This window comes from Nicotiana tabacum, chromosome 23 (assembly GCF_000715075.1).
Source record: "Nicotiana tabacum cultivar K326 chromosome 23, ASM71507v2, whole genome shotgun sequence".
Lineage (NCBI taxonomy): Eukaryota > Viridiplantae > Streptophyta > Magnoliopsida > Solanales > Solanaceae > Nicotiana > Nicotiana tabacum.
In genome coordinates this window covers 11,357,857-11,370,586 of record NC_134102.1, presented here as the reverse complement: position 1 = coordinate 11,370,586, position 12,730 = coordinate 11,357,857, and positions in this window count along the sequence as shown.

Genomic DNA, 12,730 nt, shown 5'->3' with positions numbered 1-12,730 from the left:
TCGGTTTGGGTTGTGACAAAAATATTAATAAGACGAATAGAAGTGAAATAGTGTTTATATATTTAGTGAATAATTGTTGGATGAAATCTGAACAACATACCAAAAACTATTCCTTTGGTGCACTTTAATGCCTCATCGAATGAAATAAAATTATTTGAAAAACCAATGGTCGAAAAGTGACTGTTGCTTTCTTATCACGACCCGGAATTCTCACCGCAGGGACCGTGATGGCGCCTAACATTTCAGTTGCTAGGCAAGCCAACGTTAGAGAATCATTAAACCAAATACTTATTTTCATTCAGTAAATAACAATAATTAGCTAAGATGAAATATAATAAGTGCGGAAAATATAAAGAATGTATCAATTACTACCACCCGGATCTGGAGTCACAATTCACGAGCATTCTAGAATTTACTATAAGTAATAGTCTGAAGGAAATACAATTGTCTGAATGAAAGAAACAGTAGAACAGAAAAGATAGGAGGGGGACTTCAAAGTCTGTGAACACCGACAGATCTACCTTGAGTCTTCGGATAGCGGTCCAATAGCAAATCTCGATCAACCCGAGCCGGTATCAAAATCTGCACAGAAAGTGCAGAGTGCAGTATCAGTACAACCGACCTCATGTACTGGTAAGTGTCGAGCCTAACCTCGACGAAGTGGTGACGAGGCTAAGGCAAGGCACCTACAAATCAATATGTACAATTTAACAGTGTATATGCAAATAACAGAAATGAAGAACTAAAAAGGATATGTCGGGAGGGGAACATACTGAGGGGAATACAAGATAAAGAACTATAACAGAATGATCACCGGAGAAGTAAATATACCATGAATCAACAGGAATAGTGAATACAGTAAGGAAAAATGCACGGTATCACCCTTCGTGTTTTTACTCTCAATCTCACCATAAATCAATAGAATCGGACAGCATCACCCTTCGTGCATTAACACTTACAATATGGCACGGCATCACCCTTCGTGCATTAACACTCTCCCTTACCATAATGCAATGCATAAATAACAACAGGGAGATAGAATAATAAGTACAAGCCTTACTTCAACATTTGGTTCCACAATATCAATTTCAACTTTGAAATAAATACTCAATTATCACCAAAAAATCCGTAAACATGATAAGAACGATCAATTTAACAATACTAGTATAAACACGTAGCAATTAGGCATAGGAAAGAGACAATATAAGAAAACGGAAGAAACATGGAAAACAGGTAAATTGGCGGCGCATAAGTACTCGTCACCTCAAATATGCGCCGCTCACTTGAATTTCACATAGCAACTAGTCTAAGGTTCCTAATTCCCTCAAGTCAGGGTTAGACACAACACTTACCTTGCTCCGAAGGCCACTTAATTCTCAATCACAGCTTTTTCTCTAGAATTCACCTCCAAACCACTCGTATCTATTCAAAAATGACTCAATAATATCAAATATTGCTAAAGGAATCATTTATATTGCATAAATTAAATTTCTCAAATTTCCTTCCAAAAGTCGAAAAATTGACCCCGGGCCCACATAGTCAAAATCCGAGGTTCGGACTAAAATCCATTTACCCATTCACCCTCGAGCCCGAATATATAATTGGTTTTGGAATCCGACCTCAAATTGAGGTCTAAATCCCCAAATTTCCAAAATACCTAGTTTCTACCCTAACCCCTAATTCTACCATGAAAACTCTAGATTTTAGGTTGATAATTCATAAAATGTAATGGATAATTGAAAGAAATTGGTTTAGAATTACTTACCAACACTTTGGGGAAGAAAATGACTGTTGAAAATTGCCTCACACCGTTTGGTTTTTGAGAAAATGATTTTTTTTGGCTAAATCCCGTGTTTGGATTCTGTTAAGTGTTGGGCGACAGTGTTCATCGCGATCGCGTGAACACTGCCGCGTTCGCAAAGAGCAGCCTCCTAAGGACTTACGCGATCGCGGGAGGCTTTATGCGTTCGCGAAGGCTTAGCCCGCCTTACCTTCTCATTCGTATGAAATGGCTCGCGTTCGCGTAGAGCTTTCCCAGGTCCCCTGCCCAGCGTAGCTAGAGCTACGCGTTCGCGTTCGACCTGTCACGTTCGCGTAGAGCAACTCCCCCAAATGCTCCGTGTTCGCGATCATGGTCTCGCGTTCGCGTAGAGTAAATCCTCCCCTAGCCCAGTTTCCCCTTCGCAATCGCGAGAGTGACTACGCGATCGCGAAGCACAGCATTGCAGACACCAGATACAATAAAAATACCAGATTTTTCTAAGTCCAAAACATGTCGTGGCCTATCCAAAATTCACCCGAGCCATCGGGGCTCTAAACCAAATATGCGCACAAGTCTAAAAACATCGTAGGAACTTGCTCGCACGATCAAATCACCAAAATAACACCTAGAACTACGAATTTAGCACCAAATTGAATGAAACTTTCAAGAAAGCTTTAAAATTCCTATTTCCACAACCGGACGTCTGAATGACGTCAAATCAACTCTGTTTCTCACCAAATTGCACATATAAGTCATGAATATTATATTGGACCTATACCAGGCTCCGAAACCAAAATACGAATCCGATACTAACAATGCCAAACATCAATCAATTCTTAAAAATAAATAATTTTCAGACTTTTAATTTTTCTCAAAAATTCATAACTCGAGTTAGGGACTTCCGAATTTGATTTCGGGCATACGTCCAGGTCCCATAATTTGATACCGACCCACCGAGACCGTCAAAATATGGATCCGGGGCCGTTTATCAAAAGTATTGGCCGAAGTCAACTAAAATCAACTTTTAAGGCAAAAATTCTTATTTTTATTAATTTTCAACATAAAAATTTTCCGAAAACATGCACGAACTGCGCACGCAAATCGAGAAGGGTAAAAAATAGATTTTTAAGGCTTAAGAGCGCAGATTCGAGTTTTAAAACATAAGATGACTTTTTGGGTCATCACATTTCTTCAACTAAAGTATTCTCCATAAATCCAATCTCAAGCTCCTTATGAACCGATTGGAAATTAGGATTAGCACTATTGATGCGTCCGTTTATGATGTAAGAGATCTTATTTTGTTGTAAATAATTCTTTCACTTCTCAATATAACCATTGAAAAGTGTAGCGTGAATTTTTGTTTCCTATAAAAAGTTTCACTTTAAATTAATATGATAGTTAAAACTATAATATGAAAAGAGATGAAATAAAATATTGATATAAAATAATAATTACCTCTTCATCAACTAATGTCACAATTTTTCGCGTGCCTTGATTTGTTTTATTGTTGAACTCTTTTACTATTCCACTCCCAAATACTAAGACTCGTATTACCCAATATGAATTAGATACTCTTAGACTATTAATTGGGACACATTGGTATGACAATTCCTTTTCACTGGCCATTGCAGGTATACCTAAAATAAAGCATGCACAAGAGTTTTACAAGTTATCAAAGTGACTAATTCAATAATTGATTATTTTTATGATATGAGAAAGATTGCTTATCTGAACGGATGTAATTGTTGAAATCTGAGTGATTCAAGCATGGCAACTGCAAATAACACAATTGTAAATCATGTAGTATTAATATTACACATAATTATAGGAGATAGTCTACTTTTTATTTTTATTTTTAAAACAAGCAACTTGAGCTGGCATAGCAATAAGTATTATTAATTATACAACAAAGGAAAAATAATACATATTTAACTAATAAGACTTAGATCGAATGTCTAACCGATTTTATGTGATGAATTGCAATGGTTCAATAACCTGTATTAAAATTTTAAATTACGTGAGATGTGAAATTAGCCAAGTCCACAACATGAAACAAAAATTATATAATAAAAATTACTTGATGCAACACTAAAGACAATTTCTTGATGCAACACTCTTGCAAAATATGATTAGTAAAAGAAACAAAACCTGAAATCGCAACACTAAAAACTAATGCATGCAAACGTGCTTGCAAAATATGAAATAGTAAAAGATGTTGATATTAGTAAAAGAAACAAAACCTGAAATCGCGATGTTGGAATAGAGCGAAATTTGACGATTAAATTGTGACATTGTAGCTTCCTTTATAGAAGTATTATGGTACACAATTTGACACATGAAAAGAATTATATAAAGTAAATTTGTGTGTAGGTCAAAGAGACAAGAAATATTTATCAAATAATAAAAACTTCTACCAAAATATAAGTCATAACGTGAAGGAATTTAACCATGTCCGAACTTTCCTTATGTAACCAACGTGAAGAAACTTCTACCAAATAATTAAGGCAAACATAATAAGCCATTTAATACTCCAAAGAGTAAAGGGAATCTAACCAAGTCTCAAATCTGAACTTTCCTTGTATAACAGTCGTGAAAAAAACTTTTATTATCAAATAATTAAGGCAAACATAATAACTCATTTAATACTCCAAAGAGTAAAGGGAATCTAACCTGTTATTTAATGAGAGTGAAAGTTTAGGAAATTTTTTTTATTAAGTTTCCTTGTGTAAGAAACGTGAAGAAAATTTAACCAATTAATTAAGGCAAAGTTTAATAACAAATAATTCAAGAAAACTTTACCAAAATATCTCGCAAACATTCCAAGATTATTAATAACATGGAAAAAACTAAATTAATTAAGTGAATATTTTTAAATATTAATGAAATACTTAAATTACTATATTGTCCAATGGGAACTCTATGTTTTAAATAATAAAAAAGACGAACGACATTTCACTAAGGCCTTCGTGCTTTGAATAGAATATAAACAAATAGATAGATAATAATGGGTCTAAGGTATTTGTATTATGTGGGTTTGATTAACCAAGTATCACGATCCAAATCTCCCTCTGTAAGATGTCGTGACGGCACCTAGTCTCTACGACTAGGTAAGCCTAACAAATTGCGAAATAACATAAATAAAAACAGAATTTAACAACTAGGCTGCAACAGATAACTATACAATGATAAAATGCTGCTCGATATGTACAAGTAACCCAGCACTGGAGTATACACAAATATCCCAAAAATCGGTAATCATAAATTACAAGCTACAAAGGAAAAGCTAGTATCTCTATACACCAGAGTCTAAGAAAAACTTACGGTAAGGTAAACGACATAGGAGTGAATAGAGGGGGACTCCGAGGTCTGCGGACGCGGGCAAATATACCTTGAAGTCTCCAAAATGTCGTTGTTCACTGATAACGAGGCTGATAAGAAGCACCTGGATCTGCACACAAAACATATGCAGAAGAGTAGCATGAGTACACCACAACGATACCCAATAAATGCCAAGCCTAACCTCGGTAGAGTAGTAACGAGGTTAGGTTCGGGCCCTACTGGGATATAATAATAAGACAGATGATATAATAAAATGAAGAAATACAGAGAATTTAACAGAAAGAATTCACAGAGAAATAACAACACAGTACAATGAGACAAACAACATGGGTGCTCCCAAGATACCGTCTCGTAGTCCCAAAAGTAAATATGCAAAGAGATCTCCCGAGCTATTGCCTCGTAGTCTCAAAAGTAAATGTGCAGGGGGAATCTCCCCAGGTACCGCCTCGTAGTCCCAATAGTAAACACACAGCGCAAATCAGTGGAAAAAGCCATTAACAATAAGAATTCTATAGCTAAGGTTGATACAAATCAAGTAAACACAGGAATTCAACTAATCATGTTGCACGGATTTTAAATAAGCAATTAAGACACGTAGACATGCGAAATTAGACTAAACATGATAACTACACATGCTGGTATAACTCAAATAAGGTGTAACAGGCTACTACTCAGTGAAAATTGGGTTTTTACAGAAATTAGCCCGTGTACGCATTCGTCACCCCGCGTACACGACACTCACATATCACAGAAATGTCACAACAGTATCAAATCCTAAGAGGATTTCCCCCACACAAGGTTAGGCAAGCCACTTACCTCAAACCAATCTCAATCAATCAATAAGAATGTCATTTCCTCGATTATCCGACTCTGAATGGCCCAAATCTAGCAAAAAAGAATTACATACCATAAATACAACTATAATAGACTAATTTAACTAATGAAATCAAGACTTTAACAAGAATTTTGAAAATTGCCCCAAAAGGTCGACCAGAGCCCACGTCTTAGAATCGGGTAAAAGTCACAAAATACGAACACTCATTCAACCTCGAGTTCACTCGTACCAAAATTACTTAAATCCGATATCAAAATCCCAATCAAAACTCAAAATTTTAGTTGAAGAACTTTCCAATTTTTTCCCCAAATTTCTCCACCCAAATCCTTAATTAAATGATGAAATGAACTATTGATTAGTGGAATATAATCATAAATGAGTTAAGAATCATTACCCAATAGCTTCCTCTGAAAATCCTTCAAATAATCGCCAAAATCCGAGCACTTAAAGTCCCAAAATAAAAATGGGATAAAACTCTCGAACTTCGCCTTTTCTACGGGCTTCCAGTCGCACCTGCGACGCCGCACCTGCAGAAATTCCATTGCAGGTGCGGATTCCACTTAAAGCCAAAATTTCGCTTCTGCGGACCAGGGCTCGCACCTACGGGCCCGCTTTTGCGGAGGACCTTTGTCACGACCCAAATTCACGTATAGGTCGTGATGGCGCCCAACATCCTAGCTAGGCAAGCCGGCTAATGATTTATACATATATTCATTTCTTTAAAGATTTTCCAAGTAATCAAACTCTTCAAAATTTCAAAATATAGGAAAGATATTAAAAAAATAAGATAAATTAAAACCCAACTAAAATAATTAAATCCACAAATTCTACTAGTGTGTGCCAAGACCTGGTGTCACAAGTGTATGAGCATCTAGTAGATTATACAAAATTTTAAATATTGTTTGAAATAAAATAGACATAATACAAGTACAAGAAGAGGCACTAGTTGCTGCAGAACGGCTCAGAAAGGGGCAGCTCACCACTAAGCCTCTGGATAACGTGGGTGCGCGCTGATGGGTCCTCGATAGTACCAGTCTCAGGTCCTGCACAAAATGTGCACCAAGCGTAGCATGAGTACATAAACAAGGTGTACCCAGTAAGTATCAAGCCTAATCTCGAATAAGGAAGTAGTGACGAGAGGTCGACTTTAACACTCACTATGGGTCAATAACATTACAATAGAATATATTGAATTAATCATGATTTTTAGATGAACAATCAATAATTTTCGTAACAAGTAGAAATAATTAATTCCTTACATTTCAATAATTTCTAATTTTATCAATTTACTTCACAAACAGCAATTAAAATATCAAAGTATCGTGTAATTATTATTATTAGGCACGATTTCTGTCGAGGTCGTACGGTCCGATCCAGAGTATCGTGTACACTATCGACGGATATGCGGCGCGATCCATAGATGCATCTACCGAGACGTTCAGCCCGCTCCACAAGAAAGGAGGACATTTTCTTATGTACCTCCGGAATGAGAAGTTATTATAATATTAACACGTAGGATGTTCAATCTTTATTAACAATTCAATAATTTACACAAAATTTGAGTATATGAAGTTTCGATCTTTTACTATTTCCTCAAATAATTTACAATATAACTCCAATATTTTAAGCAAATAAAAGAGGCAATTATCACAAGTAATTTATGCTTTTAGTCCTAAACTACCCGGACTTTAGCAATATTAGTAGCTACGCACGGACTCTCGTCACTTCGTGCGTACGTAGCCCTCACAATTAGAAACAATTATTAATTTAAATCACCTATGGGGTAAATTTTCTCTTACAAGGTTAGATAAGAGACTTACTGTCACGACCCAAAACCTAACCCGTCGTGATGGCGACTATCATGATACTAGGCAAGCCGACATCTCCAAAACGCTTTCAACATTTAACAGAAATGAATTAATATATTTAAAATAATCGGAGTCTTTCATAAAAAGGGGTAAAACCCAAAGCATAAGTGCGGAAAAATAGCCCGACATCAGGGTGTCACTGAGTCATGAGCATCTAGATATCTAGTCTAATACAAACAGTGTCTAAGTATCAATACAGAAAGAAAGGAAAACATAGAAGGAGAGACAAGGTCTGCGGACGCCGGCAGCTACCTCGTAGTCTCTGGTACTCGATCGCGCATGAACTCAATGACTTCCGTGATCAAACACACCTAGATCTACACATGAAGTGCAGGATGTAGCATGAGTACAACCAACACAGCAAGTAACAAAAATAAATAAGGAACTGAGAAGGTAGTGACGAGCTATACAAATACAGTTCATTTTCAATAATTTCAGTAAAGAATAGACATGCTTTCAAATCCGGCAGTTCAAGTCAAATCAGTTTATATAGTTACGGTGCAGGTAATCCGGATATAGAATCTTTCAGAAATTTCACAACAATGACAGATAGAAACTAAGTGCATCAACAAATTAAAAAAATAAGTACAGCCTCTCAGGGCAACAGACACTCAACTCGTCACAACAACTCAATCACTCGGCTCTCAGCCCTGAGTACTCACACTCAAAAGATACCTGCGCTCAGTGGGTGTGTGCAGACTCTGGAGGGGCTCCTACAGCCTAAGCACTATAATCCGCACGGACAACTCACGTGCTATCGTATCATATCAAGATCTGCACGGACAGCTCACGTGCTACAGTATCATATCAGAATCCGCACGGAGAACTCTCATGCTAAGTATAAACATCATGATTCGCACGGACAACTCACGTGCTACGGTATCTATACCTCACCACCAGACCCTCGGCTTAACTCAGTCATGTACCTCTCTAGTCTCACAGCCCTCAAAAAGCATAAAGATCAGCCCAAACAAAATGACATAGTGTATCAACAGGCATCAAGAAGAGACTGAGATATGATGCGCAAGTAAAACTATGACTGAGTACAAGATAGCAATTAGCAAATAATTCACAGGTATGCGACCTCTGCAGGTCCCAACTGCACTATCACATAGCCTAAGCATGATTTCTAACATGATTTGCAGTCAAATCTCTATAACACAGAGAGAACTGGTAATTAACAATAGTCTATTCAACTATACAGTCTCACGGGACGGACGAAGTGACAATCCCCCAAAACCAGATTTAAAACTGTTACTTACCTCAAACCGCGCAAAATCCTACTCCGCAATGCCCTTGCCCCTCGAATCAATCTCTAAACGCCCTGAATCTAGCCACAAGCAGTATGATATAATTAATATAAGTTAAAAAAATCTATTCCACAATAAAAACACGAAATTATAAGCCGAAATCCGAAATAGGCTCAAACCGGCCCCCGGGCCCATGACTCGAAATCCGACAAACGTCACAAAACTCGAAAGCCCGTTCACTCATGAGTCCAACCATACCAAATTTATCAAAATTCGACATCATTTGCCCCTCCAAAACCCCAAAATTCACTCTTCAATTCCCAAGCCCTAATCTCCCAAATCTCACCTCAAAAACTCACCAACTAGGTCTAAAATCAGTAGGTAAACACCATTATTGAAGATAAATAGGCACAAAGAACTTACCTCAGCAAACACTTCAAAACCCTCCTCATAATCCTCCAAAATCCGAGTTCCAAAATGTGAAAATGGTGAAAAATCTCGAAGTCTTCTATTTATAGGTTCTGCCCAGCAAAACCGCACCTGCGGACCTCCTGTCGCATCTGCGACACCGCACTTACGGAAATTCCATCGCAGGTGCGGATCCCACTTAAGCTCCCAGATTCCTCATATGCGGTCACATATTCACACCTTCGGGTGCGCACCTGCGGGCCCTGCCCGCTTCTGCGATCCTTCCGACTCAGGCCTTTTTCCGCATCTGCACCTCCCCTTCCGCATTTGCGATTTCGCAGATGCGCTCCTAACCTCACACCTGCACTTCCAGTCCAACCCAGCCTTGCCCGTATCTGCGTCCTCTTCTTCCTTTCTGCGGGGCAGCACCTGCGGACTCCCACCGCAGGTGCGAAACACCAAAAACACCAGAAGAAACTAGCAATGCCAAGTCCAAATTTCCTTCTGATGGGTATCCGAAACACCACAGAGGCCCCCGGGACCTCAACCAAACATACCAACAAGTCATATAACCCCATGCAAACTTAGTCGAACCTTCGAATCACTCAAAACAACATCAAAACACCAATTACACCCGGATTCAAGCCTAAAGAACTTCTAAACTTTTAAATTCCACAAACGACGCCGAAACCTACCAAACCACGTCTGATTGACCACAAATTTTGCACACAAGTCATATTCAACATTACAGACCTACTTCAACTTCCGGAATTCGAATCCGACCCGATATCAAAAAGTCAACCTCCCGGTCAAACTTCCCAAAAATTCGACTTTCGCCATTTCAAGCCTAAATTAGCTACAGACCTCAAATTCACAGTCCGGACTAGCTCCTAAGTCCAAATTAATCCAGCAGAGCTAACGCAACCGACAGAACTCTATTCCGGAGTCGTCTTCACACACTTTCGACTACGGTCAAAATTCTGAGACTTAAACTTCTATTTTAGGGACTAAGTGTCCCAAAACACTCTGAAACCAAAAATAAGACCTCCCGGTAAGTCACTTAAGCAGAAACAAATATGGAGAAACAGTAAATAGGGGATCAGGGCTAATACACTCAAAACGACCGGCCGGGTCGTTACACTTACCTTGTCTTAAAGCCCACTTCCGATCACGATGTCGTGTAAAAATCCCAATTCGGTGCCGAAAAATCCGAAACTATCCAAATATTATATAAAATAATTTATACATGCTCAATAATTCGAAATTAGGCTATTAAATTAATTACCTAACCCAAAATGAAAAAATTCCAAAAATTCACCCCGGACCCATATGCCCGGATTCCGGAAATTTTCGGAGGAAATCGTTACCCATAATCTCAAGAACTCAAATATATAATTTTCATCCAATTCCATAACCATTTTCTTAGTTAAAATCTATAAATACCAATTTCTAGGTTTTTCTTCCAAATCCCAAATTTGTACAAATTTTAATGTCTACATCCATGTATAAACCTTGTATTTAACTCACAACTAGAAGAAATCACTTACTTCTAGATGATGATGGAACCCCCTCTCAAAATGCTCTCAAAGATCGCCTAAGTCAAAGTGGGAAATGAGGGAAATGAGCCAAGTCTCGGAATAAAAATCCTTGGCTCCAGTCGCAGATGTCGTATTTGCGACAGGGGGTTCGCAAATGCGAAGAAAGCATCGAAAATGCGACCCCTGACAGAGCTGGCCTTCATCACAAATGCGATACAGAGTTTGCAAATGCGAACTCTTCAGACTTCGCAAAAGCGACCATATTGTCGCAAATGCGATCCATTCCCTCGGCAGCCCAGGTTCGCAAATGCGAACACTGCCTCGCCAATGCGATGGTCGCTTTTGCGACCAAAATATCGCAATTGCGATTATACCAGAACCAGCAGTCCAACTTCTTAACAAAACACTCTGAAGCTGCATCGAAACTCACCCGAACCCCTGGGGCTCCAAACCAAACACCCACACAAGTCTAAAAATATAACACGAAACCTATCAAATCACGTTTGATTGACCTCAAATTTTGCACACAAGTCGCATTCGACATTACGGACCTATTTTAACTTTCGAAATCGGAATCCGACCCCGATATCAAAAAGTTCACTTCCGGTCAAATATCTCAAAAACTTTCAAATTTCTAATTTTTGCCAAATGACAACAAAATGACCTACGGACCTCCAAATCTACTTCGGGGCGCGCTCCCAATACCAGAATCATGATACGGTGCTATTCCCAGACTCAAAATCCTAAAAGGATATCGATGACATTAAAATGCACTTTAACTCAAATTTATGAAATTCTTCCAAAATATCAACTTTCCATAATAAGCACTGAAATGCTCCCGGGTCACCCAAAATCTAATCCGGACATATGTCCAAGTCCAAAATTATCATACGAACCTATTGAAACTTTCAAATCTCGATTCCTAGGTCGTTATCTAAAAATATTGACCAAAGTCAAACTTGGACTTTTAAAACAAAATTAAGGTATCAAGTGCTCCAATTTCAACCCGAACATTTCCAAATCCCGAACCAACCATCCCCGTAAGTCATAAATTAATAAAAGCACATACGGGGAGTTTTATTTAGGAGAACGGGGTTCTAAAAGTCAAAATGACCGGTTGGGTCATTACAACTTTCTGCTTCTGCGACCCTGCCCCAAGCAGCCCCTTTCCGCTTTTGCGGTCACATCTCTGCATCCGCTCCTTTCGTCCTACGCCCATAAGCTGGGCCAAGACAGCCTCGCACCTGCTTCCACACGCTCGCTTCTGCGAGTCCACACCTGCAGCCAACCCTATCGCAGGTGCTGTGACACCAGAACATCAGTGCTTCAGCAATTCTTCCAACTCCCAATTTGGTTTGTTAACCACCCGGAATCTACTCGAGGCCTCGGGACCTCAACCAAATATACCAACAAGTCCTAAAATACCATACGAACTTAGTTGAGCCCTCAAATCATCAAATGAGAACAAAAACACGAATCACGCTCCAATTCAAACTTAATGAACTTTGAAACTTCAAACTTCTACTACTGATGCCGAAACCTATCATATCATGTCCGATTGACCTCAAATTTTGCACACAAGTCATAATTGACATTATGGACTTACTCCAACTTCCGGAATCGGAATCTGACTCCGATATCAAAAAGTCCACTTCCGGTCAAACTTCCCAAAATTCAACTTTCGTCATTTCAAGTCTAATTCAGCTACAGACCTCCTAAACATAATTCGG